Source organism: Mustela erminea, chromosome 19 (assembly GCF_009829155.1).
Source record: "Mustela erminea isolate mMusErm1 chromosome 19, mMusErm1.Pri, whole genome shotgun sequence".
In the NCBI taxonomy this organism is placed as follows: Eukaryota; Metazoa; Chordata; class Mammalia; order Carnivora; family Mustelidae; genus Mustela; species Mustela erminea.
In genome coordinates, this window is record NC_045632.1 from 8399635 (window position 1) to 8427486 (window position 27852).

Genomic DNA, 27852 nt, shown 5'->3' on the forward strand with positions numbered 1-27852 from the left:
CTGATGCCTATGCAGCTGGAAAGTAAAGTGAAGAAAAATACAACTGCAAATCAGGAGGTAACTAGGAAATAAAAGAAGCAGAAATTATTTTTCTAAATCCACAGCCAGCACTATCATATGAGCATGTGAACTTCACAGACGCATCAAAGGAACACCCCCACATAGGAAGTGGGAAACACAGCTTTTTGGAGCCCACGATTCAGTGCTTTCGAGTCCAAGGATTAACTCCAGATTAGGCCACTGAAGCTACAACAGGTCCATGTCAGCTCTGTGGGAGTCTTCTGTAAGTGACACAGGAAGGGAAAGCATTGGAAAAAAGGAGAGATGGTTGCACACAAGCATAGATTGGGGTTGTTGTATCAGAAGTTACATTACTTTGTGATTCTGCAGAGTGTTGTCTAGGAAACATGCTAGTGGAAGGACGGGTGTCTGTTCATGGACCCTACTATACTACTGGCTACACAAAGTGAATGCTAAGTAGCAGTATCATGGAGTGCATGACCTAAAATGTCAACAGTACCTCTACAAAATCTATAATATATCCATAATAATATCACAGTCAGCACAATGAAGAGAAATGAGGACAATAGATAAAGTAGGGGGGAAATCACTCATTTTATAAAAATATTTTATTTATTTGACAGACAGAAATCACAGGTAGGCAGAGAGGCACAAAGAGAAGCAGGCTCCCTGCTGAGCAGAGAGCCTGATGCAGGGCTTGATCCCAGGACCCTGGGATCACGACCTGGGCCAAAGGCAGAGGCTTTAACCCACTGAGCCACCCAGGTACCCATGGAAGACAGTTTTCTAACTTAACATGAAACCTTGCCTTGGCCTCTTGGGCCAACTTAATAGTCCTTAAATTTCTGCATGCACCTTTCCATGAATGATGGACTAAACCCTTCTTTGTACATCTAAACACCACACATTGTTTCCAAGGACTGGTAATCCCACCTTCTGGCACAAACACCCCTGGGGACACATTTGCAACCTCCAAGCACCTCTGTAATGTCCGTAGGAGGCACAGTAAGTCCACAGGCAATCATGAACTGTGTCAGACTGCCCTGTGTCCCTCCTATTGATTCACTGTCCTCAAGCTCCTTTAAAACTCTGAAGGCCTGGCAAAATCCTTGGAGTTGATTTTTGAACATGAGTCTGTCTTCTTTCCAAATGGCTCATCTCCTGAATAATGCAGATATTCCATTCCCATCAAAACTCTTGGCCCTATGCATTGGCTTTTCAAAGAAATGGCAGCCAGCTTGGGTTTCTGGATAACAAAATTGTCGGATCCTTCAGCACAGTGATCAGGAAGAACTTCTATGATGATTTATGGTGCAATTATTGATGTAGCACATGGCTGGGATTTCTGCTCAAAAAGAGGTACACTTTTTTTTCCTTTTTCAAATATTTGATTTAAGAGAGAGAGAGAGAGAGGTACTCATGGTGGGGCGTAGTGATGGGCAGATGAAGAAAGAGAAACCAAGTCACCACTGGGTAGGGAGCCCAGCGCAGGGCTGTGCTGGGAACCTGACATCATGACTTGAGCCAATGTGAGACCCTTAACTAACTGATCCCCCAGACCCCCTAAAAGCTACACTGTTCATGCTTGAAGGAGGTTGTTGTATGCTTAGCACTGAAGGGGGTGGGCTCTTGCAGACAGTAATAGAATATAAATGTTTCCACCAGTTTCTTTATACTGTTTAAATTATTTTATAATTATTTACCTGACAGAGACAGACATAGTGAGAGGGGGAAACACAAGATGGGGGAGGGGGATAGGCAGAAGCTGGCTTCTGGCTGAACAGAGAGCCCAATGCAGTGCTAATGACCTGAGTCCAAGGCAGACACTTAAAGACAGAGCCACCCACGTGCCCCTAGAACTACACCCATTATGGCGCTGAGGAAAGGTTGGCAGGTCCCACACAGCAGCTTCCCTGAAGAATCACCCAATCACACTGGATCTGACCTTGACTGGGGTTACCTACCTGGGAAATGAGGGAGCAACCACAGCACATGCCTTGATGATCTGGCCTATTCCACTTCCCAGAAGGCTTCTTCATCTCAAACATCCATTCTACCGTGTGACAGCTTAACGTTGCCCACATGATTGCATCATCCAACCCCTCCTCCATCCTTTGCCACGGATCTAGGCCGGGGACATACAGTAATCACTGACATCCAACAGCATTATTCCCAGGAAGACACAGGAGATCAATCAAATTGTCAAGATAAACCAGGACCTCCCTACTCCTGAGAAACGCACATTTGCCTTTTCTTGTCCCCATTACATGTATTCATGTGCCTTTCCAGTGACTAAAAGGAGCCACCTCTGGTTCCCTACCCACAAGGGAAAGAGTTCCTCACATTTCCTTTTAATAGGTCTTGTCTTCTTCTCTAAGGATGGTGCCTTCCTCAAATTTTACTCAGATTTACAACCCACATCCCCATGCTAAACGTGTTAATACACACCAGCTTTCCATCTGTCTAATCTCAATGAAGCATTTTCTGACGACACTCTCTCCACAGGCAGAAAAGAACGGTTGTGGTTCCTATGTAGAGAGGAAGTAAAATGAGGACAAATACAACTGGAGATCTGGAGAAAAGTAGGTCATAAAACAAACAGAAGTTCTTTTTCCACAACTAGGGAGTCACTTGGGTTACTCAGGACAGTTGTCCTCCTCTACATGCTAATTTTTCATCTTATTTTCTGTCTCTCCTGGCTACCACATGACTCCTATTTGGATAGATTTCTCTTTCTTATGGGGTATCTATGACACACATAGCATGGTCATATGTGCATGTGTACTTCATAGACACATCAAAACAACACTCAGTGTAGCGTGCAGGGCACATGCTTTCATTTGGGGCCATGGTGCAGTGCTATAGAGTCCCAAGTCTAAATCCAGAATATGCCATTCCGACTAAAACAGATTTAGGAAAGGTTTGGGAGAGGGGGAATCTTCTTTATGAGACACAGGAGGGAAAGCTTTGGAAGAAAGGAGAGATGGTGGCTCACAAGGTCAGAGTGCAGATGTCGTATCACATGTCATACTAACTTGTGACCCTGCAGCATGCTGAATGGGGAATGCACTAGTGAGAAGGGCTCCTGTCAGTCCAAGACCCCTGCAAAACTACTGGCTACACAAAATCAATGCCCAGTAGCTGCATCATGGAGTACATGAGCTAGAACGTCAACATCATCTCTATGTTACATACCTCAGTAATACACTCACAGTAATATCATTGTATTCACAAAGAGGAGCAAAATCACAGGATAGACTCGGGGAAAACATAATCACATATCCCTTAAACCTTCAGACCACTGGGAAAATGGATTCCTAGGTATATTGTTTTACTCTAGTATCAAACAGGTGATTGACTCGATCAGCACCCTACAACCCTCGTTGAGATAGACAAACACTAGATGTAGAGATAACACATAATTCATGACACACCCATATCCATATGTTAAAAAAGTGTCTTATTAATAAAAAATATATTATGTTCTGCAGTCATAATCTCTAACGATAACACATAGGATGATACAATGGTAGTTTACTGGACAGTAACCTCTTTTTCCATAAAAAACATTCAGGAAAACCTTGTATTTCTAATACTGAGGTAGTTCTTTAGTTTCAGTACATGCAGAAGTGTGTGCTCTGAACACGTATTCCATGGAATCTTACATCAGTGTTATAACTGTAAGTACCATCTCCACTGAGATGTACTTCATATGTTGTATATCATATGGTCCTCCTCCATGGAAAATTAGGTACGCATGCATCCCACTTAATGGAGCAGGACATTTAGTATCTTTGATGTACCAACAATCAACCACATAGTCTTACACACCCATGAGGAACAGAGGAATTTTCGGGAGTGATTTCAGAGGAAAATAGATTAATATTGTTAGTCACAAATCTCAAATGCAGTCAATGTAAGAATGAGAAAATACTGAAATCCCTTATATGTATGTAAATGTCCACCCTCTAAATCTGTTCAACAGAATACCACATACATTTTCTAAGTGTTTAAGTTTGATTTTTCCTTATAATCACTATGTTCATACAGAGTCATGTCTGAGTAGAGTGAATAATATATTCCACTGGCTTGATTTCTCTTACATACATTGGCATTTGATGTTCAAATAATTAGTTTTCTAAACAATGATAACTTTCAATTAACTTTCCTTAAAGCTCTCTCTGGTGTTTGCTCCAATGTATACTGAAATGAAGGTCTTCCCACATTCACTATATTGCAAGGGTTTGAATCAAGTATGCATTTTGAGATACTGAGGAAGGACTGAATTCCAGTTAAATGCTTGGCCACATCCTTTACATTTCACACTTTTATTCCTATATGATAAGTATGATTTTAATAAGTTTGGAGTTCCAGTGAAAGGTCAGACACTTTTTTAAATTTTTTATTCATTGGAGAGAGAGACAGTGAGAAAGAGCAAGAGGGGGAGAAAGTCAGAGGGAGAGGCAGACTCCCCATGGAGCTGGGCGCCCAATGCAGGACTCGATCCCAGAACTCCGTGATCATGACCTGAGCCAAAGGCAGTCGCTCAACCATCTGAGCCACACAGGTGCCCCACAGACACATTCTTAGTATTTGTACATGAACTCTCCTATATATAATCTCTGATATGGAGTGAGGAGGGAACAGTCCTTAGTCTCACATACATCCATAATTTTCTCTCCAGTATGAATTCTGTGAAGCCCAGTAACAGTCGTTTGCAGCTAGAGGTTGTGCCACATTATTCATCGGCTGTCATTCCAGTATGAATTCTCTATTTAGTAACTGCGTACATGCTGGACAAAGGCCTTGTCACATTTGTTATATTTGCAAGGTTGTTGTCCAAAATGAATTCTCTGATGTGCATGAATGGGTAAGCACTCCTTAACTAATTTTTCTCACATTCCTTTTTCTTTTTTAAAGATTGTATTTATTTATTTGACAGAGATGGAGAGAGATCACAAGTAGGGAGAAGGGGCAGGCAGAGGTCAAGGAAGAAGCAGGCTTCCTGCAGTGCTCGAACCTGGGAACCTGGGATCAGGAACAGGGTCTAAGATAGCCAACTATCCTACTGAGCCACTCAGGTGCCCCCTTTCTCACATTCTGTATGCTGGTAAGCTATCTATCTAGTATGAATTTTCTGATGTTTAGTGAGGATTGAGTGCCTGTAAAGGCCTTGCCACATTTTTAGTATTTGTACAGTTTCTCTCCAGCATGAATTCTGTGATGTCAAGGAAGGCCTGAGGGCCACATTATTGACTTTGGTAAGGTTTTGTTCCAGTATGAATCATGCAATGTCAATTAAAGAGTGAAGAACACTTAAAGGCTTTGCCACATTCATGACATTGGTAAAGTTTCTCTCCAGTATGAATTCTGCTATGTCGAGTAAGGGTTGAGCTATGGTTAATGGCCTTGCCACATTTTTGACATTGATAAGGTTTCTCTCCGGGATGAATTCTGTGATGTTCAGTAAGACTTGACCTCTGATTAAAGGCCTTCCCACATTCTGTACATTGGTTAAGGTTTCTCTCCAGTATGAATTCTGTGATGTTGAGTAAGGCTTGAGTTGTGGTTAAAGGCCTTGCAACATTTATGACATTGGTAAGGTTTCTCTCCAGTATGAATTCTGTAACGTTGACTAAGGTCTGAGCTGTTGTTAAAGCCCTTACCACATTCTTGACATTGGTAAGGTTTCTCTCAAGTATGAATCCTGTGATGTTCGTTAAGATGTGAGCTCTGGTAAAAGGCCTTGCCACAGACTTGATATTGGTTAAGGTTCCTTTCCAGTATGAATTCTGTTATGTTGTGTAAGCCTTGAGCTGTAAATAAAGATCTTGTCACATTCTTGACATTGGTATGGTTTCTCTCCAGTATGAATTTTGTGATGTTCAACAAGGGTTGAGCTGTCATTAAAGGCTTTGCCACATTCTTTCCATCAGTAAGGTTTCTGTCCACTATGAATTCTGTGATGGTCAGTAAGACTTGACCTCCAGTTAAAAACCTTGCCACATTCTTGACATTGGTAAGGCTTCTCTCCAGTATGAATTCTGTGATGTCAAAATAACGGCTGAGCTCTGCATAAAGCTCTTGCCACATTCTTCACATTGGTAATGTTTCTCTCCAGTATGAATTTTGTGACGTTGAATAAGCTGTGAAGTGCAGTTAAAGGTCTTGCCACATTCTTGACATTGGTAACGTTCCTCTTCTGTATAGGTTTGTCTATGTCCATTTATTGATGGACAGTCCTTAAAGGTTTTACCACCTTCTTCACATTCATGTATTTTTTCTCCAGTATGCATTCACTGATGTTGAGATGTGTTGAGTGGCAGTCTAAGGATTTACCACATTCCTTCCAAGTATAAGCTTCCTTTCCCCTAGGAATTATGTTATGTATATTTAGGCTTGATGACTGGCTAAACATGCTTTATTAGATCTGGATAGATCTAAGATTTCCCTCATGAATTCTCTGATGATCACCAACAATGGAGGACTGGTTACGAGCTTTCCCACATTCACTATATTTATGAGGACCATCTCCCAAATGGTAACCATTATGTATACTGAGGTTAGAGCTTGGATGAAAGCCTTCCCACATTTATCACATTCATAATGGTTCTCTACAAACCTAGCCCTGACACATCGGTGAACACGGGAGCCCTGGTTCAATGTTTTCTGAGATTTAGTGCACTGAGCAATTCTGTCTCCAGTGAAAATCCTCTGGTCATTCTGGATGGTTGACTTCTCAGTGAAGCCCCTCTCATATGGATCCCACTGAGCACTTTGTTCTTCAGGCCAATCCTATCTTCCAAATGGCTCAAATAATTAACCTCAGCATGGACTAGGTTACTTTCCAGACATTCCAAATGGTCTGCCCACAGTAGCTATGCTTGAATATTTGATTGGAGCTTGTGTTGACAGAAACACACTGCTCTGCAGAAACAGTTGACTTAAAAAGGGAGGTTTTCTGCAGCGGTTTATATCCTTCACCATTTGGGGCACGGAGATTCTCATTAAAGACCATGGCTTTGGTTTGGGTGTATAGTCCAGGATTTAACTGATGCCCGTCGCTATGCCCATCACTGTCCCAGTCTGTACATAAGTGTAAAATCTCAACAGTACTATGTTTGTATCTGTGCACTGATATTTTCTGGAAAGAATCTTCTATGCTCTGCTTTAGCAGGAAACTCTGGATGTCATGTGAAGATACAGCTGAAAAATACCAAATAAAATAAAAAATACCAAAAAAATAAAATCACTGTACTTACTACATTCAGAAGAATATACTGAAAACTTCTTAAATAGAAGCAGCAAGTGAATTAGACAATGTCAGAAAGATGGCTGAGAGGAGTCATCATGACTTTATTTTTCCATGGACACACAACATGGCACACAGCATACTGAGTGAGCACAGAGTCTAATAGAGAATTCTGCGGTATGGTCATGGTGTAGCACAAATCACTTTCCTGTATCTCTAACAATCAGGAAAAGGGTCATATGAGCTCAAAATTAGCCGAATGACCAATATTGAAACAGAAAACTGAAATGAACCAGAGTACAGTAAAAATAGGAACATATCAACCACAGAAAGAGTTGTTTGTCAGAAAAGATCAACAATATTGACAGTCCATGAACTAAATTAAGAATAATGGGGAAAAGACCAACTAAAGTGAGAGGTGAAGAAGTGAAAGCAGATACAGTATAACTGACCATAGAAATAAAATTTAATTATAAGAGGCAACAATGGATAATCAGTGCCCACAAATTGATACTAAAAGACAAGTATAAATTTTTAAAAAGGTATAACCAATTTAGACTCCATCACTCAGAAAAGTAGAAAAAATCTCAACCAATCTACAAATATGAAGCCGAATGAAGGAGGAATAAAGAAAAAAAACCAGGGGTGCCTGGGTGGCTCAGTGGGTTAAGCCTCTGCCTTCGGCTCAGGTCATGATCTGAGGGTCCTGGGATCGAGTCCCGCATCGGGCTCTCTGCTCATCAGGGAGCCTGCTTCCTCCTCTCTCTCTCTCTGCCTGCCTCTCTGCCTGCTTGTGATCCCTCTCTGTCAAATAAATAAATAAAATATTTGAAAAAAAAAAGAAAAAAACCAACAAACAAAAATTGTGTGCCAGGTGAGTTCACTGGATATTCAAACAGACACTGAAGGGGAAAGGACTGCAACATTTCCAAGGAGTGATGATCAGAGAAACTAGCAGAACACGCTCTCTGTGGCACCAGCATTATCAGCTCATTCAAGACAGACGAAGACACTACAAATAACAAAGATTACAAACCACTGCCTGTGAGGCATATTCACTCAAAGTCCACAATAAAATAGTGGACTGAATCATTTTCCCTTTTCCCTTTTTACAAGATGATCAAGTGGGAAACGGACCAGGAATTAAGGGCGCTCCAACATATAGAAAACCATAAATTCAAGACTCCACATTAACAGAATGAAGGTCAAAAATGACATGGTCATATTAAGGGAGACAGAATACAAATATGGGGTATTGGACAACATGTCATGTTAAAAAACACTCAAGGTAGAGAGAGAATAAAAACTCCAACTAATGAATGCCAAGATGCATGAATACCTGAAAACTATTCAATAGGGATGGTCTGCATGCATCTCCTGTATGATCAGCAGGTAATGAAGTGACCCCATCACTACCTTGAATATACTTCTGGATACTCTAGTCAGAAGAATTATGCAAGCAAAAATAAAGTAAAGGAATCTAAACTGAAAAAGAAACACTGAAACTATCTCTGTTCACACATTACATGATTATAGAAATCCCTAAATATCAACATTTTAATTTTTTTACTGTTTCTGGTCCTTGTTTGAATTGTTCATTTCTGCCAGTTTTTCCCTACTAGGCTTTCTATTTCCCAATTTTTTCATCTTATACAATACAGATATAGAAAATGTTGGAATAAACAACTGAATTTCCACCAGGAGAATTAAAAAAGGAAGAGACTTTGATGAAACTTAGTAGAGGAACAAAATAAAGAAAAATCCAAAATAAAATATAGAGCAGGTTAACACTAATGGAACACTGAGTGTAATGTCCATTTCAATCAATAAAATAAAACTGGCAATGCTTTAACTCCATAAACCTTACATAATAACAAAAAGGGCAATTTAGGAAAAAAAAAACATAATTTCTATTTTTTAAAAATTTTTTTATAAAATATTTTTATTTATTTATTTATTTGACAGACAGATCACAAGTAGGCAGAGAGGCAGACAGAAGGAGAGAGGAGGAAGCAGGCTCCCTGCTGAGCAGAGAGCCCGATGCCGGGCTCGATCCCAGGACCCCGGGATCATGACCTGAGCTGAAGGCAGAGGCTTTAACCCACTGAGCCACCCAGGCGCCCCTTATTTTATTTATGTATTTATTTTAAAAAAGATTTTTATTTATTTATTTATTTATTTGACAAACCCAGAATTTCTAAAAACAGACAAGTTATTAAGAATGAATTACTAGGGGGGCCTGTTGGATCAGTGCATTAAAGCCTCTGCCTTTGGCTCAGGTCATAACCTCAGGGTTCTGGGATCCAGCCTGCATCAGGCTCTTTGCTCAGTGGGGAGTCTGCTTCCCGCCCCCCCCACCTGCCTCTCTGCCTGCTTGTGATCTCTCTCTCTTTCAGATAAATAAATAAAATCTTTAAAAAAATGAATTACTAACCTTGAACCAAAAAAATGGGTAATCTCCTTAGACCAATAAGAAGCATTAGAGTTGAATTTGTAAGTAATACTCTCCCAGCACAGAAAAGCCCAAGACCTGGGACTCTTACTACTTTTGATGAAGGCTATGAGTTTCCTAAATAAATCCTGAGTTGCATGATTCTTCTCCCTCCCTTTGTTCAGATTCCGTATTTTCTTTCTTTTTTTTTTTAAATTTTTATTTCTTTTCAGTGTAACAGTATTCATCGTTTTTGCACCACACCCAGTGCTCCACACAATCTGTGCCCTAATACCCACCACCTGGTTCCCCCAACCTCTCACCCTCTCACCCCTTCAAAATGCTCAGATTGTTTTTCATAGTCCATACTTTCCTTTATTTTTCCTTCTATATGATAAAGTCATTCTTCTGCTTCTTCCAGCCTTCTCAGTTTAACTAACGTCAAGCCTGTTTCTAATCTCGCTTATTGCATTGTTCACCTATGTTTGATTTTTTAGAAGGACATATATTTGAGGGGTGGATCATAAGGGTTTGGGTGGGAACTGCAGAGAGAGGGAATCACATGCAGGCATCACACTAACTGCAGAGGCTGACTTGAGCCTGAATCCCAGGACCCTGAGATGAAGGTCTGAGCAGAAATCAGGAGTCAGTGGCTTCCCTGAGTGATCCACCAAGCACCCAAATATTTTTTTAATTTAATTTTTTAAAATTTTATTTATTTATTTTATAGAGATCTCAAGTAGTCAGAGAGGCAGGCAGAGGGAGAGGGAGAAGCAGGCCCCCTACTGAGAAGGGGGCCGATGTTAGACTTAATCCCAGGATCCTGAGATCATAATCTGAGCTGAAGGGAGAGGCTTAACCCATGAGCCACCCAATGCCCCGCACCCAATTATTTTTTAACTCTTATCTCTGTGGTAAAGTCCACACTATTCTTTTCTCAACACTTTCAGTATCCTTTGTGATTGATGTGTTCAGTTGTTCATCAAGCTCCTTACTACGATCTGTTTCCATTGCATCTCTGGCCCTTGTTTCATCTGCTGGTTTTGTCTGGATAAATTCTTTCATCTTGGCATTTTGTCTAAGTCTTTACCTTCCTCTTTGTGATAGAAAAGCCAATGATGTTTCCTGCTGTATCCCTGAGGCCAGGGGTCTGCAGGGCTCTCCTTGCCTGTTCGGCCTAAATGTGGCCAGTTTGAACTAGGGGAGCTCTGGTCTGCTCGTGAAAGGAGACCTGATGTCAACTCCACCAGGAGTGCAGCCCTGCAAAATCTCTGCTCAGGAGACAAGATGTAGGTAGGGGCTCACCGTGCTAAGCCTGAGACAAGCCTCACTGAGAAGGGCAGTCCCCTCAGATCATAGGGGGTGGGGTCTGGTGCAAGCAAGGCAGACAGTCAGTGTCCTCACTGAGTGGGGCCCTGTCTTTGTGCTCCAGGATGGGAGAGGGAAATGGTACCATCCAACTCCCATGTTCTTGGAGCCACATGTCACTGAATGTTTCCTCTGAGGAATGTGCTCCTAGACTACTGAATACTCTCCCCACTGTGCACTCCAGGTGTTCTTCAGATGGCTGTTTCCATGCTGTGAGCCCCCAGATTCTTTGCCAGCATTCTTTCCAGGAGCACCCCAGTGCCCTCCTGGTTCTATCCCATCCAAACCTACGGACCATTAAAACTCCAAGCTTTAAGATGTGCTGGTTCCAAGAACTCAGAAAATTCAGCCCTTCTCCCATTCCAAGCCAATGGTGTTGGGGAAACCTCCTTAGGCATCCCAAGTGCTGCTCTGTCATGACACCTACTGCACAGCGGGGGCTCCCTGCCCTCCACAATGCTATACTCCTCTCCTCGCTAAACCATGTCTCCACACTATCTGCCATCTTCCATGTGGACTCTTCTCTCCTTTTACTTAGGAAGTCTGTCCTGTCACTCTTTGGCCCAATGTCACTTAGGATGACCTGACAGTTACCTAGTGGTGCTCATGACAGGACACATGAGTCTAGGATCCTCCTACTCCACTGCCGTTGCTTCTCCTGGGAATGCTTACTGTTTTAATCCTGTTAAAACTCATATGGATTTTATAAAGCTGGTACACAAATCAACATATAAAAATTAGTTTTGTTTCTACACAACAAAGAACAATTCCCCAAACTGAAACATCACACTTTTAGAGCAAACACCTCCCCCACCAATAAAAATGCTTCCAATTTGACATAATGGTAGAGGTCAAACCAGAAATTATAGAAAATGTAATGTACTGTGTAGGAATCAAGGAATGAATGAACTGGAAACACATCTATGTTCCTTCACTGGAATACTTGAAACACAATAAATCTTGAAGTGATCTATAGAAAATGCAATCTCTACCAAAAGTCCAATCCCATTTTTGCACAAAGATCAAAATCCACCATAACTTCATGTGGATGTCATGGGATAACCCATATCCCAAATAATCTGGGAAATGAAGAGCATGTATCCTGATTTAAGGCATATAAAACACAGTTATCAAATAGAGTAGAACAGCAGAATAATGGAAGAGTGTAGGTAACCTAGATGTGTACTTCTCCAGTGTTAATGGATATGACAATGAACTGAAGATCTTAAAGGTCATATAATCTGATCTGGATGTTTGGATGGGGTCTGAGTTTCTTTTTACAAATGTGCCACTGATGTCCTACATCGACAATGTATGTTCCACTCACAATTCCAGGACTGAATTATGATGAATTTCAAAGGGGGGCACATGGGTGGCTCAGTGGGTTAAAGGTTTTGCCTTCAGCTCCAGTCATGATCCCAGGGTCCTGGGATTGAGCCCTGCATCAGCAGGGAGCCCGCTTTCCCCTCTCAATGCCTGCCTCTCTGTGTACTTGTGATCCCTCTCTCTGTCAAATAAATAAATAAATCCCCTCTCCCTCTTTTTTTTAAAGGAGTTTCAAAGGATCATAAAAAGGGGGAAGAGCATAGAGGTGAGCATGGAGTCCTTCCCTTCCCATCACTCTTCATTCAAGCCAACTGTATCCCTGTATAACCATATTGACCAGTCACTCTTCTCTGGACATCTTTTTATTTTTCCTTCTTCAATTCACCACACCACCATATTCATGAAAATCTTTCACAAGAAATGTGAAAGGAGACCTGAAATCGACTCCACCAGGACTGCAGCCCTGTAAAATCTCTGCTCAGGAACCAAGATATAGGCAGGGACTCAACTTGCTAAGCCCGAGACAAGCCTCACTGAGAAGGGCAGTCCCCTCAGATCACAGGATCTTTCACAAGAAATGCACGTGCAATCTGCTTCTGGCTCTAAGGCTGGATTTTGTACCAGAAACCACTGAATCCATGGTGTTCATAAATTTCAAGTTTTCCCTGCATTTTTACTAATACCCATGGCTTCAGGTTATGGAATTACTTGTTTCAACTTAGGCTTCCTCCTGAAAACTGACTTTGCCTAAAATGAGCACAGTTATAAAACTTGAAAAATCCTCTGTTCACTCAGGTCAGGAGGAGTGTAGGGACAGCATGGGCTCTGAAACAACATAGGGACAGCTTTCCCAACTATTGGGAAGGGTTTTTGAAGCAGAAATGATCACTGCTGGTTAATTAGCAATTTACTTCTCAATGAATCAGTGCCTGCCACGTAGATCAGAGCACAGGAGTAGATTCATCACCGGGATGAGTGGAAGTGAGGGAGGGTCCTGCCAATCACAGGTCATCATGCTTACAAGGTCACCCACCCATCCTGGATCAGACCTTTGTTGGGTTATATTCCTGGGATATCAAAGATTTGTGCAACCAAGGACACATCTGGCTGGTTCTCACTAGCAGTATCCAGCAGCCTTTCTCATCTTCAACATCTATTGTCATGTCACATCTTAAAGCTATGCCCACCATGGTTAAATCAACCAGTACCCCCTCTCCATGCACTCCACGCATCTGGGCCTCAGAGAGTACAATTATCTCTGTCACCCAATAGCAACTGGTCCTCAGGACCAGCAGGGAATACATTATATCATGAGAAAAGCATCAGACGTCCCAGACAACCACATTTCCCAGGAACACTTCTCTGTCCCATTTGCTCACCATGAATGGCTCCCTAAGGCCTTGCAGTGACCAAAGGGATCTCTCTAACAGATATCTGTTTGCATTTCAAGACTTCACCATATTTTATTTCCATAGCACTTACCTTCCTCTCAAACTGTCACATCATGCTTTATCTGTCCTCACAACTTCCAGTGCCAAAGACCTTAACTAATCCTGTGACCCAGTAATAGATTTTTGCTTCTCTTCCAGTGCAGTGGTGACAACATTGTATTTTAAATGCACATATGGGCTCACATGATCCTGTTATCAACCATTTACAGTGGCATTAGAAAACTCCAAGCTACTCCTAAGGCTAGGCAAGGTACTGCCTGGCTTAGGTGGGAAGGGTAGTACAGTGTCAATGAGGTTTCCAGAAAACAGGAGGGAAAGTCAGCTGTGATGCCTCCATCACTGGAATAGAGATGAGACAGAAGAACTGGACAGGATTTGGGAAGAAAGGAAGTATAATTTCTCCTTCTAGATTCAGAGTCATTAGTATAGCCTTGGACAGGGATCCTCTCCCCATATGAAGAATTCAGGCCAATATTTCACCGTGGACCGGTTTCATCTCTTCGCTGGGCTGCTCCATCACTCCTAACAGAAGATTTTCTTCTTTTTAACTTAGAATATCTACTCAGCTCCCAGCCCTGCCCCATCTTTTTTTCCGTCAAATAAACCTCAAAACAAAACACCTGTGACTCATGAAATCTCCACATTTTTACCTAATCAAATGTTTACATTAAAGTGACCAACTTGGATGATGTCACTTCCCAGAAGGGAAAAGAATAACTTAAAGAACTCTTACTTAAAGAATAACTTAAAGAACTCTTACTTCTCCAATTGCAAAGGAAGGAGTGATGTGTATCAATTTAGCTACATGGAATTTATAATGCTTTTTGGAGAATTACTCTCACATTTAAATTAAATTTTGAATACCATGTCATTCCATGGAAACTCTTGTTAAAATCTCTATCAAGGTAGACACAGGAATAAGGAAAACAGAGTATATCCTACAGGACTAAAACCCAGTTATGTAAGAGACGATTCACATGGCGAGATTCTCAAACTAAGATACACGAGATATAGGAAGCATAAATTCAATACAATACAGAGAAAACTATTTCTATTATGAATCTAGAATCTCTTTGCTTGCTAGGAAATCATCACTTTTCAAACTTGGAAGTGACCTGGTTTGAAACAAGATTCCTTTTCCTTCTGAAGATATAGGTACACACACGTATGTATGTACATGTGCTTCTTCCTACTTAGTCCTGGGACTTCAAAATCTGTCTTTAGCTTAATATGACACATTGCATTCTGTGCAGATCAAAACCCTAAAACTCTGCTTGTGTTCTCCATGCTCACAAAACAACAGGAGAAACATACAGAGTAAAATTCTATCAATAGTCCTTGAGAATTGTATAGCTATGGCTTATCATTATATTTGTAGTGACTTTGTTCAATTAGCAATCATTCGGTAGAACCCCTGGGCATTAGATTGTGAGCCATGGTTCAGGACAAGAAAAAGAATCTAAAATTTAGGGGTGTCTGGGTGGCTCATTGGGTTAAAGCCTCTGCCTTCAGCTCAGGTCATGATCCCAGGGTCCTGGGATTGAGCTCCACATCGGGCTCTCTGCTCAGCAGAGAGCCTGCTTCCCTTCCTCTCCCTCTATTGGCCTCTCTGCCTACTTGTGATCCTGGTCTCTCTGTCAAAGAAATAAATAAAACACTAGAAAACACGAAGCTTGCGAAACTCTACCTGTGAGGCATATTCACTCAAAGTCCCCAATAAAAGAGAGTAAACTGAATCAATCACACATTTTCCCTTTTTACAAGATGATCAAGTGCGAAACGGACCTGGAATTAAGGGCTCTCCAACATAAAACCATAAATTCAAGACTCCACATTAACAGAATGAAGGCAAAAAATGACATGATCACATTAAGGGAGACAGAATACAAATATGGGCATACTGGACAACGTGTCATGTTAAAAGCACTCAAAGTAGAGAGAGAAGAAAACGCCAACCTAATGAATGCCACAGATGTATGAAAAGATGAAACCTATTCAGCAGGGACCGTCTGCAACCTTCTCCTCTATCATCAGCAGGTAATGAAGTGAGCCCACCACTGCATTTGAATAGAGTACTGGACACTCCAGTCAGAACAATTATACAACCAAAAATAGAGTAAAGGAATCTAAACTGAACAACAAACAGTAAAACTCCTTGTTCACACCTGACATGATTACAGAAATGCCTTAAAATCATCATTTTAATTTTTTTACTGCTTTTGGTCATTGTTTGTATTGTTTATTTCTGCCAGTATTTCCCTACTAGACTTCCCATTTCCCAAGTTGTTCATGTTATACAATACAGAGCTAAGAAAAAACTTGAAATAAACAACTTAATTTCCACCAAGGAACTAAAAAAGGAAGAGACTAGGATGAAATTTAGTAGAGGAATGAAATAAAGAAAAGTCTTAATTAAATAAAGTAAAAGGTTAACATTAACAGAACACAGAAAGTAATGCCCATTTCAATCAATAAAACAAAACTGGCCATGTGTTAACTCCATAACCATTACATAATAATAAATAGGGAATTTTTTTTTTTTTTTTACGATTTAATTTATTTACTTGACAGACAGAGATCACAGGTAGGCAGAGAGGCAGGCAGAGAGAAAGGGAGAAGCAGGCTCCCCAGTGAGCACAGAGCCCGATGCCGGGCTCAATCCCAGGACCCTGGCATCGTGACCTGAGCTGAAGGCAGAGGCTTTAACCTACTGAGCTACCCAGCGCCCTTAAATAAGAAAATTTATGAAAAAACAAAAACAAAACAAAACAGGAAATTCCTAAAATTGGACAAGTTATTAAGACTGATTTTCTAACCATGAACCAAAGAATCAGACTGAATCATGACAGTTTCAAAGGTTCCAAAAAGAGGGCAGAGCATCCAGGTGAGTATGGAGTCCTTCGTTTCCCTTCACTCTTCATTCAAGCCAACCTACTCCTGCATAACAAACTTAACCCAATCACTCTTCTCTCGACCTCCTCTTAGTTTTTCTTCTTCAATTTTCCATGCCACCATACTCATGGAAATAACTCCCTCCTTCACAACAAATGCAGGGGAAATCTGCTTTTGGCTGCAACGCTGGATTTTTTATCTTAGAGCCCACTGCATCCATGGTCTTTATCAATTTCAAGTTTCCCCTGCACTTTTTAAAAAAGATTTTATTTATTTACTTTACAGACAGAGGATACAAGCAAGCAGAGAGGCAGGCAGAGAGACAGGAAGCGAAGCTGGCTTCCTGCCGATCAGAGAGCCCAATGCGGGGCTCGATCCCAGTACTCTGGGATCATGACCTGAGCAGAAGACAGAGGCTTTAACCCACTGAGCCACCCAGGCGCCTCTCCCCTGCATTTTTGCTAAGACCCATGGTTTCAGACTACAGGATCACTTCTTTGAACACAGGCTTAGTTCTGAAAGCTGACTTTGCCTAAAATGAGCACAGTTATACAACATGGTTGCACTTTATGGTCTTCCCTGAAGAATCCACTTCCAAAGAAAAGCCTTCCTGATGCTCCTCAGTGGTGAGAGAAGAGAGACCAAGTTCAATGAAATGGAATTAAGAAGCTCTCACAGAAATGACTGTTCTTCCATGGACAGCCTGGGCTGCTCTTCCTGGGCTGCCTGTGAGAACCACAGGATCTTCTTGGTCTTCCAGTTCCCTTCTTTGCTCTGCTGGGCACATGCTTCTCTTTTTCTGTCCCTTCCCTTCTACAATAAGGAACATTTATCTCCACTGTGATACAGATCAGTTTGCTTTCCTAGGACTTTATCCTACTGTGAGTACTTAGGATTAGCTTCTTTCGAAGAGTAGAGTTAGTTTTCTTTACCTGAAACTTCTTAAGACACCAATCTACATATGTATATGTTTCTTGGTATCCACCTTGATTTCCTTTCTATTAATATATACTCTACAATATCCAATTACATTAGGTGTACACATGTGGACTCAAAAACTCTATAGGTGCTACTATACTCACCAATAGTAGCTAATATCTGGCACCATAAAATGCTATGGGAAAATGATTGGAGGAGTTCCCTGTATTCTTTTCACCCCACGGAAGCCTGTACTTCCCATTCCCACTTCCTCATGTTGCCCATCATCCTTCTCCATTCCACACTGGTAACATTCAGGCTATACATTGTACTTGTGTCTCTTTCAGCTTTTTTCATTGTGTTTTATCATTTGTGATAATGTGGTTTGACCCAGAAGGTGTTATGCAATGTGAACTAAATGACATACAAATACTATACGTATTCACTTATGTCTACAACCAAAACAACAACTTAAATGAACAAACAAGAAACAGACCTATGAATGTCTATTTCATTTCGAGTCAAGTCCACAGATAATCTTAATATAATATAAAAATTCCAAGATGACACACATTCTATACTATAACCTGTTGGTCTGTAATGGTGTTCCAATACTGGCAGAAGACAAGAGGTGCCCAGGTCAAAGTCCAAGTGTCTTATGGCTCATAACACAGGAAACATAATAAAACATCTTCATCACACTAATTCCACTGGCTAGTCACCCACGCCAACTCATAAACCCCCAACACATGCAGTGGGTTTTTGTTGGAGACTCTGAGCATAGGAAACCCCAGTATCTTCAAGGAACATCTAGCATATATGCCTGATCCTTGGACATGAAAACAGACCATCTGTTTTCCTGTAAAATAAACTCATCTGTCCTCGACCCAAGATCAAGATGCTATCACTACACTACCAAGCCTTCTTATACACAAATATGAGTGGAATGACCATTATAACTAAAACATCAATCAAGGAAATGCTCACACAGATCACGAGGTCACCACATGACTTGAAGGAAGAGTGACAATACTGTATAAGGCACATGTATGATTTGGCTCAGCTATCCACCACAGTACAGATACATTTTCCATCATGACCTTTTGTTTCTCACCTGGCACTGCTGTACAGTCACATGCAGGGTAAATTCCAAAGTCAATGTACCTGGAAGGTTTCACTTTCAGATCTTCCAACCATCAGCCATAGGGCCAACGTCAAAGGTCTGGAAGATACCCAAGATGCACACTGTAGAACCAAAGACACATTCCTGGCTACTCTGTGAACCTAACAAAGTAGCATTTGTCCAAAGTCATGGTAGAAATCTTTCACCCAAAAGCTGTCAGTGTAGGTGGGACTCCATTACACACAATGTCCACTGATTGCTTATTCTCCTGTGTAGATGAACCTACCTGGCTAAGGAGAACTGTCAGCACCTGTGACTGACTTGGGTGTCCACCCAATGCTTTGAACTAGAACATTCTCAGTTTTCTGTCTGGGTAGCTATGCACGTTCTAAGTCACTTCCCTTGGCTGATGCCAGCCTTCATTCCTGTGCCATTAGAAGCCTGAACAGAGACCCTAGAGAACCTCAGAGCTTCTCTTACAGGCTTCTGGGGAGAAAACCAAGCCATCAGCACTGACCAGGCACTGAGCTGAGATCACTCCAGATATACATTAGTTCACGTTCCTGAATGAAAACAATCCAAATTTAGGTGAATGGGAACAAGGGTTCTGGGATGGCTTGGTTGGTTAAATGGCCACTCTTTGTTACAGCTCAGTTGATGATGTCAGGGTCCTGGGTTCGATCACATCATCAGCTCTCCACTCAGCAGTGAATTGGCTTCAGGATTCTCTCTTTGTGTCTTCACTCTACTCACTAGTGTGCTCTAAAGTAAATGATTCTTTAAAAAAAAAAATGGGGGTCCTGGGTGCTTAGTGGGTTAAATGTCCAACTCTTCATTTCAGATCAGGTCATTATCTCAGTGTCAGGGTGCTGAAATTGAGCCCTGTGTCAGGCTTCAAACTCACTAGGGAGTCCCTTTGAGATTCTCTCTCCCTTTCCCTCTGCCCCTCCCCTGTCTCTCACCTGAGCTTTCTGTAAAATACTTTATTTTAAACTGATCTGGAACTTATGTAAATACATTTTTAAGTTAAGAAATGCATGAAAGATATTAATATATATTATGGGATTATATAGTATTGAATATAGCATTCTCATGATAAATCTGTATTTGACTATTTTTATTGGAAGATCATAAACAATTGCAGGCTTAAGCAGCTCTTCATCAGCATGCCAATTCAGGCATCAGAAAATCTGCATGCACTAACTAAGGACACTCTCAATTTTAGGGCTTCCTTGAAACAGCTAGTTAGTTTCAGGGCAAAGTGTCATTGCCTTTGTGCAAGACACTGTGAAAGAATTCAAAGAAGAGACATTCAAAAATATCTTCCACATCCACCTCTGCTACAATTATGTGTTTCAGCATAGACTTGCCCCTGTGACAATTCTGGTCACTGGCATAGAGATAGGAAGGCTTTCCCTGAATGAGAACAGAAATGGTTCAAATCAAATTCACTATGTCCCATGAGATTTACACTGTCTCCTTTGCTACAGGAAACATGGATTGCTCTCTGGTGCTGGGCAGTTATCCTGGGGCCAGGATAATTCAAGTATAAGCACATGGCTGGGGGTGGACAATCCCAAAAAGAAGACATGTAAAAGTCAGATTATACTTGAGGTTGTCTGGGCTATTTCAGAAGATCTGAGCATCTACCAACTCACTGGATATGTAAATATCCAAATATCCACCTTCTTTCCTGCATGTACACAACAGGCTTTCATGGTATTGCTGACCACAGTAGAACAGCTGATACATGAAAAATGTATTATCCTTCAACTGATCCCATGTTCAATATGAGCGTACCATGCTACCCACCTTGAATGTTACCTGTCTCTACAACTCATAAAAATCCTCTCTTCAGTCAGGTTCAGAGGGGTGTAGGGATAGCGTGGGCTCAGAAACAACATAGGGACAGCTACCCCAATGATTTCGGCTGTTTGAAGCCGAAATCATCACTGCTGGTAATTGGTGACTGATTTCTAAATGTATTAATGCCTTGCATATGGATCAGAGCACAGGATAGATTCACCACAGGGCTGAGTGGAAGTGAGGGAGGGCCCTGCCAACCACAGGTCATCATGCTTGCAAGGTCACCCATATACCCTGAATCAGACCTATGTTGGGTTATATTCCTGGGATACCAATGCTTTGTGGAACTGCAACACACACCTGGCTGGTTCTCACTCTTAGTGTCCAGCAGCCTTCTTCGTCTTCAACATCTACTCTGTCATGTGATATCTTTTAAGCTATGCCCACCATGTTTAAATCAACTAATACCCCCTCTCCACACACTCGATGCATCTGGGCCTCAGAGAGTACAATTACCTCTATCATCCAATAGTAACTGGTCCTCAGGACCAGCAGGGAATACATTACATCATGAGAAAAGCATCAGATGTCCCAGACAGCCACATTTCCCAGGAACACTTCTCTGTCTCATCATGAATAGCTTCCTAAGGCCTTGCAGTGACTAAAGGGACCTCTCTACCAGATCTTCATTCACATTTCAAGAGTTCACCATATTTCATTTCCATAGCACTTACCTTCCTCTCAAACTGTCACAACATCATGTTTTATCTGTCTTCACAACTTCCAGTGCCAAATGCCTAAACTAATCCTTTTGCCCAGTGATGGATTTTTTATTCTCTTCCAGTGCAGTGGTGACAACATTGTATTTAAAACATACAGCCTCACGTGATCCTGTTATCAACCATTTACAGTGGCATTAGAAAACTTCAAGCAGGGATGCCTTGGTGGCTCAGTTGGTTAAGCAGCTGCCTTTGGCTCAGGTCATGATCCCAGCATCCTGGGATCGAGTCCCACATCAGGCTCCTTGCATGGCAGGGAGCCTGCTTCTCCCTCTGCCACTGTCTGCCATTCTGTCTGCCTGTGCTCGCTCTCTCTCCCTCTCTCTCTGACAAATAAATAAAATCTTAAAAAAAAAAAAAAGAAAACTCCAAGCCACTCCTAAGGGTAGGCAAGGGCCTGCCTGGCTTAGGTGGGAGGGGTAGTACAGTGACAAAGAGGTTTACAGAACACAGAAGGGAAAGTCAGCTGTGATGTCTCCATCACCAAAATAGAGATGAGACAGAAGAACTGGACAGGATTTGGGAAGAAAGGAAGTACAATTTTTCTTTCTAGATTCAGAGTCAGTAGTGTAGCCTTGGACAGGGGTCCTCTCCCCAGGTGAAGAATTCAGGCCAATGTTTCAGCCTAGATCTATTTCATCTCTTCCGTTGGGCTGCTCTATCACTCCTAACAGACCACTGTGTTCTGTTTATGTTAGAACAACCAGTCAGCACCCAGCCGTGTTCCATCTATTTCCTTCAAATATATGTTAAAAAAAAAAAGAAAAAGAAAAACAAATACCACCATTCATGAAGTCTCCATGTTTTTACATGTTTTTAAGTGCTGACACTGAAGTGACCAACATGGATGACATCACTTCCTAGAAGGGACAAGAAGAACAACTAAGGAACTCTTACTTCTCCAATTGCAAAGGAAGGAGTGATGTCTCAATTTAACTAAAGGAATTTATAATTCCCCCTGGAGAATTGCTCTCACATTTATATTAAATTTGAATACCATGTCATTCCATGGAAACTCTTGTTAAAATCCCTATTAAGGTAGCTAAGCAACACGTCAACACAGGAATAAGGAAAACAGAGTAGATCCTACAGGAGTAAAACCCAGTTATGTAAGAGACGATTCTAAGATACATGAGATGCAGGAAGCATAAATTCAATACAATACAGAAAAAACTATTTCTATTACAAATCTAGAATATCTTTTTTTTTTTTTAAAGATTTTATTTATTTATTTGACAGAGAGAAATCACAAGTAGATGGAGAGGCAGGCAGAGAGAGAGAGGGAAGCAGGCTCCCTGCTGAGCAGAGCGCCCGATGCGGGACGCGATCCCAGGACCCTGAGATCATGACCCAAGCCGAAGGCAGCGGCTTAACCCACTGAGCCACCCAGGCGCCCCTAGAATATCTTTATTTGCTAGGAAATCATCAGTTTTCAAACTTGGAAATGACCTGGTTTGAACCAAGGTTCCTTTTCCTTCTGAAGATACAGGTACACACACATATGTATGTACACATGCTTCTTCGTACTTAGTCCTGGGACTTCAAAATCTATCTTTTAGCTTAATATGACACATTGCATTCTGTGCATATCAAAACCCTAAAACTCTCCTTGTGTTTTCTATGCTCACAAAACAAGAGGAGAAACATACAGTGTAAAATTTGATCAATAGTCCTTGAGAATTGTGTAGCTGTGGCTTCTCATTACATTTGTAGTGACTTTGTTCAATTAGCGATCAGTAGGTAGAACCCCTGGGTGTTAGATGGTAAGCCACGGCTCAGGACAAGAAAAAGAAACTAACATTTACAAAAACCATTCATGACTATCCTTATCAAAATCGTAGTAATAAAGAAAATCTTCTAATTTGGAAATAGAGAAATACACTCAAAACCATTCTGTGAGGTTAGCAGTACCCTGACAGCAAAGCAGTATAAACAAAAGATAAAAGGCTAGTTTATCTGATGAAACTTCTGCTACTCTGGCTTTCTTTGGAAACCCATCTACATATATAAAATAGAGTCAAAGGAAAAAAAGCAAATCACACGAAAATAACTGTCCCTCTCTAGAGATCCATCTGCCCCTGAATCCTTTCAGGTCTGCTAACAAACACATCCAACCACTGAATAATGTGCTTTTCATCAATAACGGTCCACTTATGCATAGAGGAGTTTGCTTGATATAAATCCAGTGCACTACAGTAAATGTCTTTTCATTATGATTGCCTTCATATTTTATTTCTTCAAATTACTTCCTTATAAAACTATGGTATATACAGCAGACCTCATACAAAGAATGGGACGACTCATGACATGTTGTTATTAACCCATCAAACACCACAGATGGAGAGAGACTTTTAAAACACAATGACAGGGGCGCCTGGGTGGCTCAGTGGATTAAGCCTCTGCCTTCGGCTCAGGTCATGATCCCAGGGTCCAGGGATCAAGCCCCACATCAGGCTCTCTGCTCACCGGGAAGCCTGCTTCTTCCTCTCTCTTCTGCCTGCCTCTCTGACTACTTGTGATCTCTCGCCCCTGCCTTTGGCCTAGGTCAAGATTTCAGGGTCCTGGGATGGAGCCCCAAATCCAGCTCTCTGCTCAGCAGGGAGCCTGTTTTCCCTCCCTACCTGCCTCTTCACCTACTTATGATTTCTGTAAATAAATAAATCTAAAAAGGAACACAACGGCAAACCCACTTCATCTTGTGCAAGAGCTCCTAGAAAATAACTAGGAGGATTCTCAGCAGTCTGAACAGGAAAGGGCCCAGCATAACGTACTCAGGTACTCAAAGATCGAAAAATAGCCACCAACAATACTTTACCTAGCAAAATTCTTTTCCACAGAGGTGGAAACAAAGACATTCCCAAGTAAAAACCCCTCTAATCTTACCAGTAGATCTGTCCTACAAGAACCATTAAAGGAAGTCTTTCTTGATGACATAAAAGGATTCTAACCAGAAACTGCAAACACATGAGAACACAGAGCTCTCCACTGAACATAAATATGTAGACAATTACACAAACCTTCTGTGCTGTAATGAGACACCAGTCACGTTTATTTCTGCTTCAGAGCTTTGTTTTGGAAAAAAAAAAAATCACAAATGTAGGTCATAAAGTATACAACATAAAAGAATGTGTGATGTCGGTAACAAAGTTGGGAGGATTGCAGGGGTGGAGACAGGAAGAAGAGTTTTCTATATAACTGACACTGAGTTTTTAAAAAGGTTTGTTTCAGGGCACCTGGGTGGCTCAGTCAGTTGAGCCTCTGCCTTCAGTTCAGTTCAGGATCTCAGGGTCCTGGGATAGAGACCCACCCCAGGCTCTCTGCTCAGTGGGGAGCCTGCTTCCCCCTCTCTCCCTGCCTACCTCTCTGCACTTGTGATCTCTCCCTGTGTCAAATAAATAAATAAAATATTTAAAAAATAAAAATAAAAGGTTCATTTTAGAGCTAAGTTGTTTTAATAAATCTCTAATGTAACTGCAATGAAAATACTCATAGAAGATACATAACTCAATGACAAAGGTACCAAGACATATCATGGGTATTAATCCTACAATTAATCAAAGTATATCTTTTGTATTTCATACCAAAATATGATACATAAGTATAAAATGTTTGAAAATTACTCTGAATTCAAAAAAGTCTTTCTCTCATGCAGAGAATAAAAATTCACCCACAAATTCATGAAGAAATTAATTCTATGTGGATGACAACTCATGTAGACATGGTACAACATTCACTGACCACTCACCAAGGAGAAAAAAGTAAGGGTGACATAGTATGTATGTGCGACATACAAACTAAAGACAAAAATACACATAATTTACCAGCACCAGCAAAAAGAATAAAGCTCATTCTTTTTTGTTATACTCACATGGTCTTGAAATATGCCAAAATATTCCGAACTGAAAATTCTCTTCCTCTAACAACCTGCACAGATAAAACCCAACCCACACCTAGCTAATGTCATGGAATGAGCCAGACAAGGAAGCACATTCTTAAGAAATTACCAAACCAAAAAAAAAAAAGAAATTACCAAACCAGAATAAGCGAAAACTCAACCCACAAAATTCTAAATAAAACACTGATGTATGACAGAAAAGGAAAACTTGTGAGATTAAGTGACTCTTAATCTCACAAAACAAACTGAGGGTTGCTGGGGGGAGGGGGTTTGGGAGAAGGGGGTGGGATTATGGACATTGGGGAGGGTATGTGCTTTGGTGAGTGCTGTGAAGTGTGTAAACCTGGTGATTCACAGACCTGTACCCCTGGGGATAAAAATATATGTTTATAAAAAATAAAAAAATAATTAAAAAAAAAAGAAAAGGAAAACTTGTATATTACCATAATTTTTAACTGTGTCCATATACCCATGAAAAACAAGCAACTAATTGGCATGTCTTCATGGACTATAATGTCATAAAGAATTCTCATTAAAATCAATCATAAACAGCTGTAAATGAAAACTTTATGAACACTTAAAAAGCTTGAAGGACGTGTATTATGGTATTAATATATTCATTCTCCTCCACAGAATGTAACCCTATAGTCCATTTCGTTAAGACAGAGGAAATGAGCATCTTCATTTCTGAATAAATAAACATCATAGATGTTGAAAATATGTGGAGAGACTCTGTATATGAAATTAATATTTGGGATTAAATTCTGATACATTCTGAGGAAAGTAGAAGAAAAAGCTCATGATTAATTTTCCATGAAGCAACACTGCATTACTGAACACAAGGATTTTTCAAACATGGAGATCTGAGGTACCTGGGGGCTCAGTCAGTTAAGCATCTTCCTTCAGTTCAGGTCATGAGCTCAGGGTACTGGGATCCAACCCCACACTGGGCTCCCTGCTCAGCAGGGACTGGGCATCTCCCTCTCCTTTTGCCCTTCCCCTCCGTACTCATTTTCTTTCTCGCTCTCTCTCTCTCTGTCTCAAACAAATGAAATTTTTAAACACACTATATGGGAATATTACTAATTGTCTAACTCACTTCTTATAAAGCACATGCCCATGTCCTATCAGGACATTTGATGTAAAAAATTCAAAGATAAACCTCATAAAACTAATTAGAAAATGAATACACACATGACAAAGTCACAAGAAGTTCACAGAACAATCATACAATGATGCAATTATTTAAAAATAAGGTAATAAATGACAATTTATTAAGACTAAGATTAAAGCCTCCATAACATTAGAAAGCATAAGCCAGAAAACATTAAAAATCTGTCTCCAGTGTTCCAGGAATTTCCCCACCAAACCCCAGTGTGCATACAACTACCCTGACTTTCTTGTCCCATAATGAAAACCCGAACTGACAAAGGCCATGGCGTACAGGTCCTCAGAAATAGGATGACCTCTCCAGGGCCCTCACAAGAATAGAAAGCTCTCAGATTACGAAGGTCCTCCCACTCAAAGGAGAGTCTCCTGGCTCTCCCTATGGACATGATGGACCATCACTGGAGCTGAAGGGGTACCCCTAGAGAATACAAGAACTTGATAATGTTGGAGAGCAGACTGTTTCTCTTGGAAAGAGAGAGACATTAAACTAGGCAAGTCTCCAACTGACATTCATTCAAGGAGAGCTACTAGAACCACTGCTTAAGGTCAACCCTCCTCCTTCAGACTTGGACCTCTCGGACCTCTCCTCTGTCATCTGCCTCATTCATTCCCACCTACCTGAATGGAAGCTTCCAGTCTCCTTTCTGTTCCCATCCCAGAGCTGCTTCTCTTGCTCCAAAAACATTATCAGGTCTGGTTTTGACAGAAGGACACCTGTTTATGAGGAAAAAGGAAAATGACTATTGCTGCCAATTCTAACTATCCATCAGTCTTGTGTTCAGGAGAGAAGATACGATATTGTACAATCTTAGAAAATGGTTTCCCAAAAGCTGTTCCCCAACAGTCCCTTTAGAAAACAGAGGAGGCAGGGCACCTGGGTGGCTCAGAGTGATAAGCCTCCTCCTTTGGCTTAGGTCATGATCTCAGGGTCCTGGGATCAACCCCCACATCAGGCACTCTGCTTGGTGGGGAGCCTGCTTCCCCCCGTCTCTCCGCCTGCTTCTCTGCCTACCTGTCATGCTTCTCTGTCAAATAAGTAAATAATGTCTTTAAAAAAAAAAGAATACACAAGAGAAATTTCCATTGTTCACATCCTGACCTACACTTCCAAGTAGCAGACATGATAATAAGAAGGGGAAATTTCAGTTTAAGATGTGAGCAGCACCATTTATGTCACTAAAGGTTGAGAACTGCCACTCACTTACACAAGCAACAATGTTTCCTTGAGGAAGGAGAAGCTAAGGCTGAAAAGGAAACACCATGAAGATTTTTCTCTCCATCTACAAACCCCTACTTATTTCCCTTTCTGCCTAGATCTGAATTCTAGTCATTCCAAGAGAAATCTCCAAAAAGACAGTCTTCACGGGAAGGAATAAAACCCTGAGTAGGGTTTGGGAAATCTGGAAGGAGTCTTCGTCAC

General features: G+C 41.1%; 2 protein-coding genes and 1 pseudogene across 2 annotated transcripts in view; 1 reads left to right on the forward strand and 2 right to left on the reverse strand.

Moving 5' to 3' along the window:
- LOC116579132 (zinc finger protein 11-like) overlaps positions 1 to 27852 on the reverse strand; it is a 1039038-nt gene that overhangs the window by 158359 nt on the left and 852827 nt on the right.
- LOC116579165 (putative protein ZNF720) overlaps positions 1 to 27852 on the forward strand; it is a 794777-nt gene that overhangs the window by 76914 nt on the left and 690011 nt on the right. The window lies entirely within an intron of this gene.
- Positions 5316 to 6317, reverse strand: LOC116579990 (annotated as a pseudogene).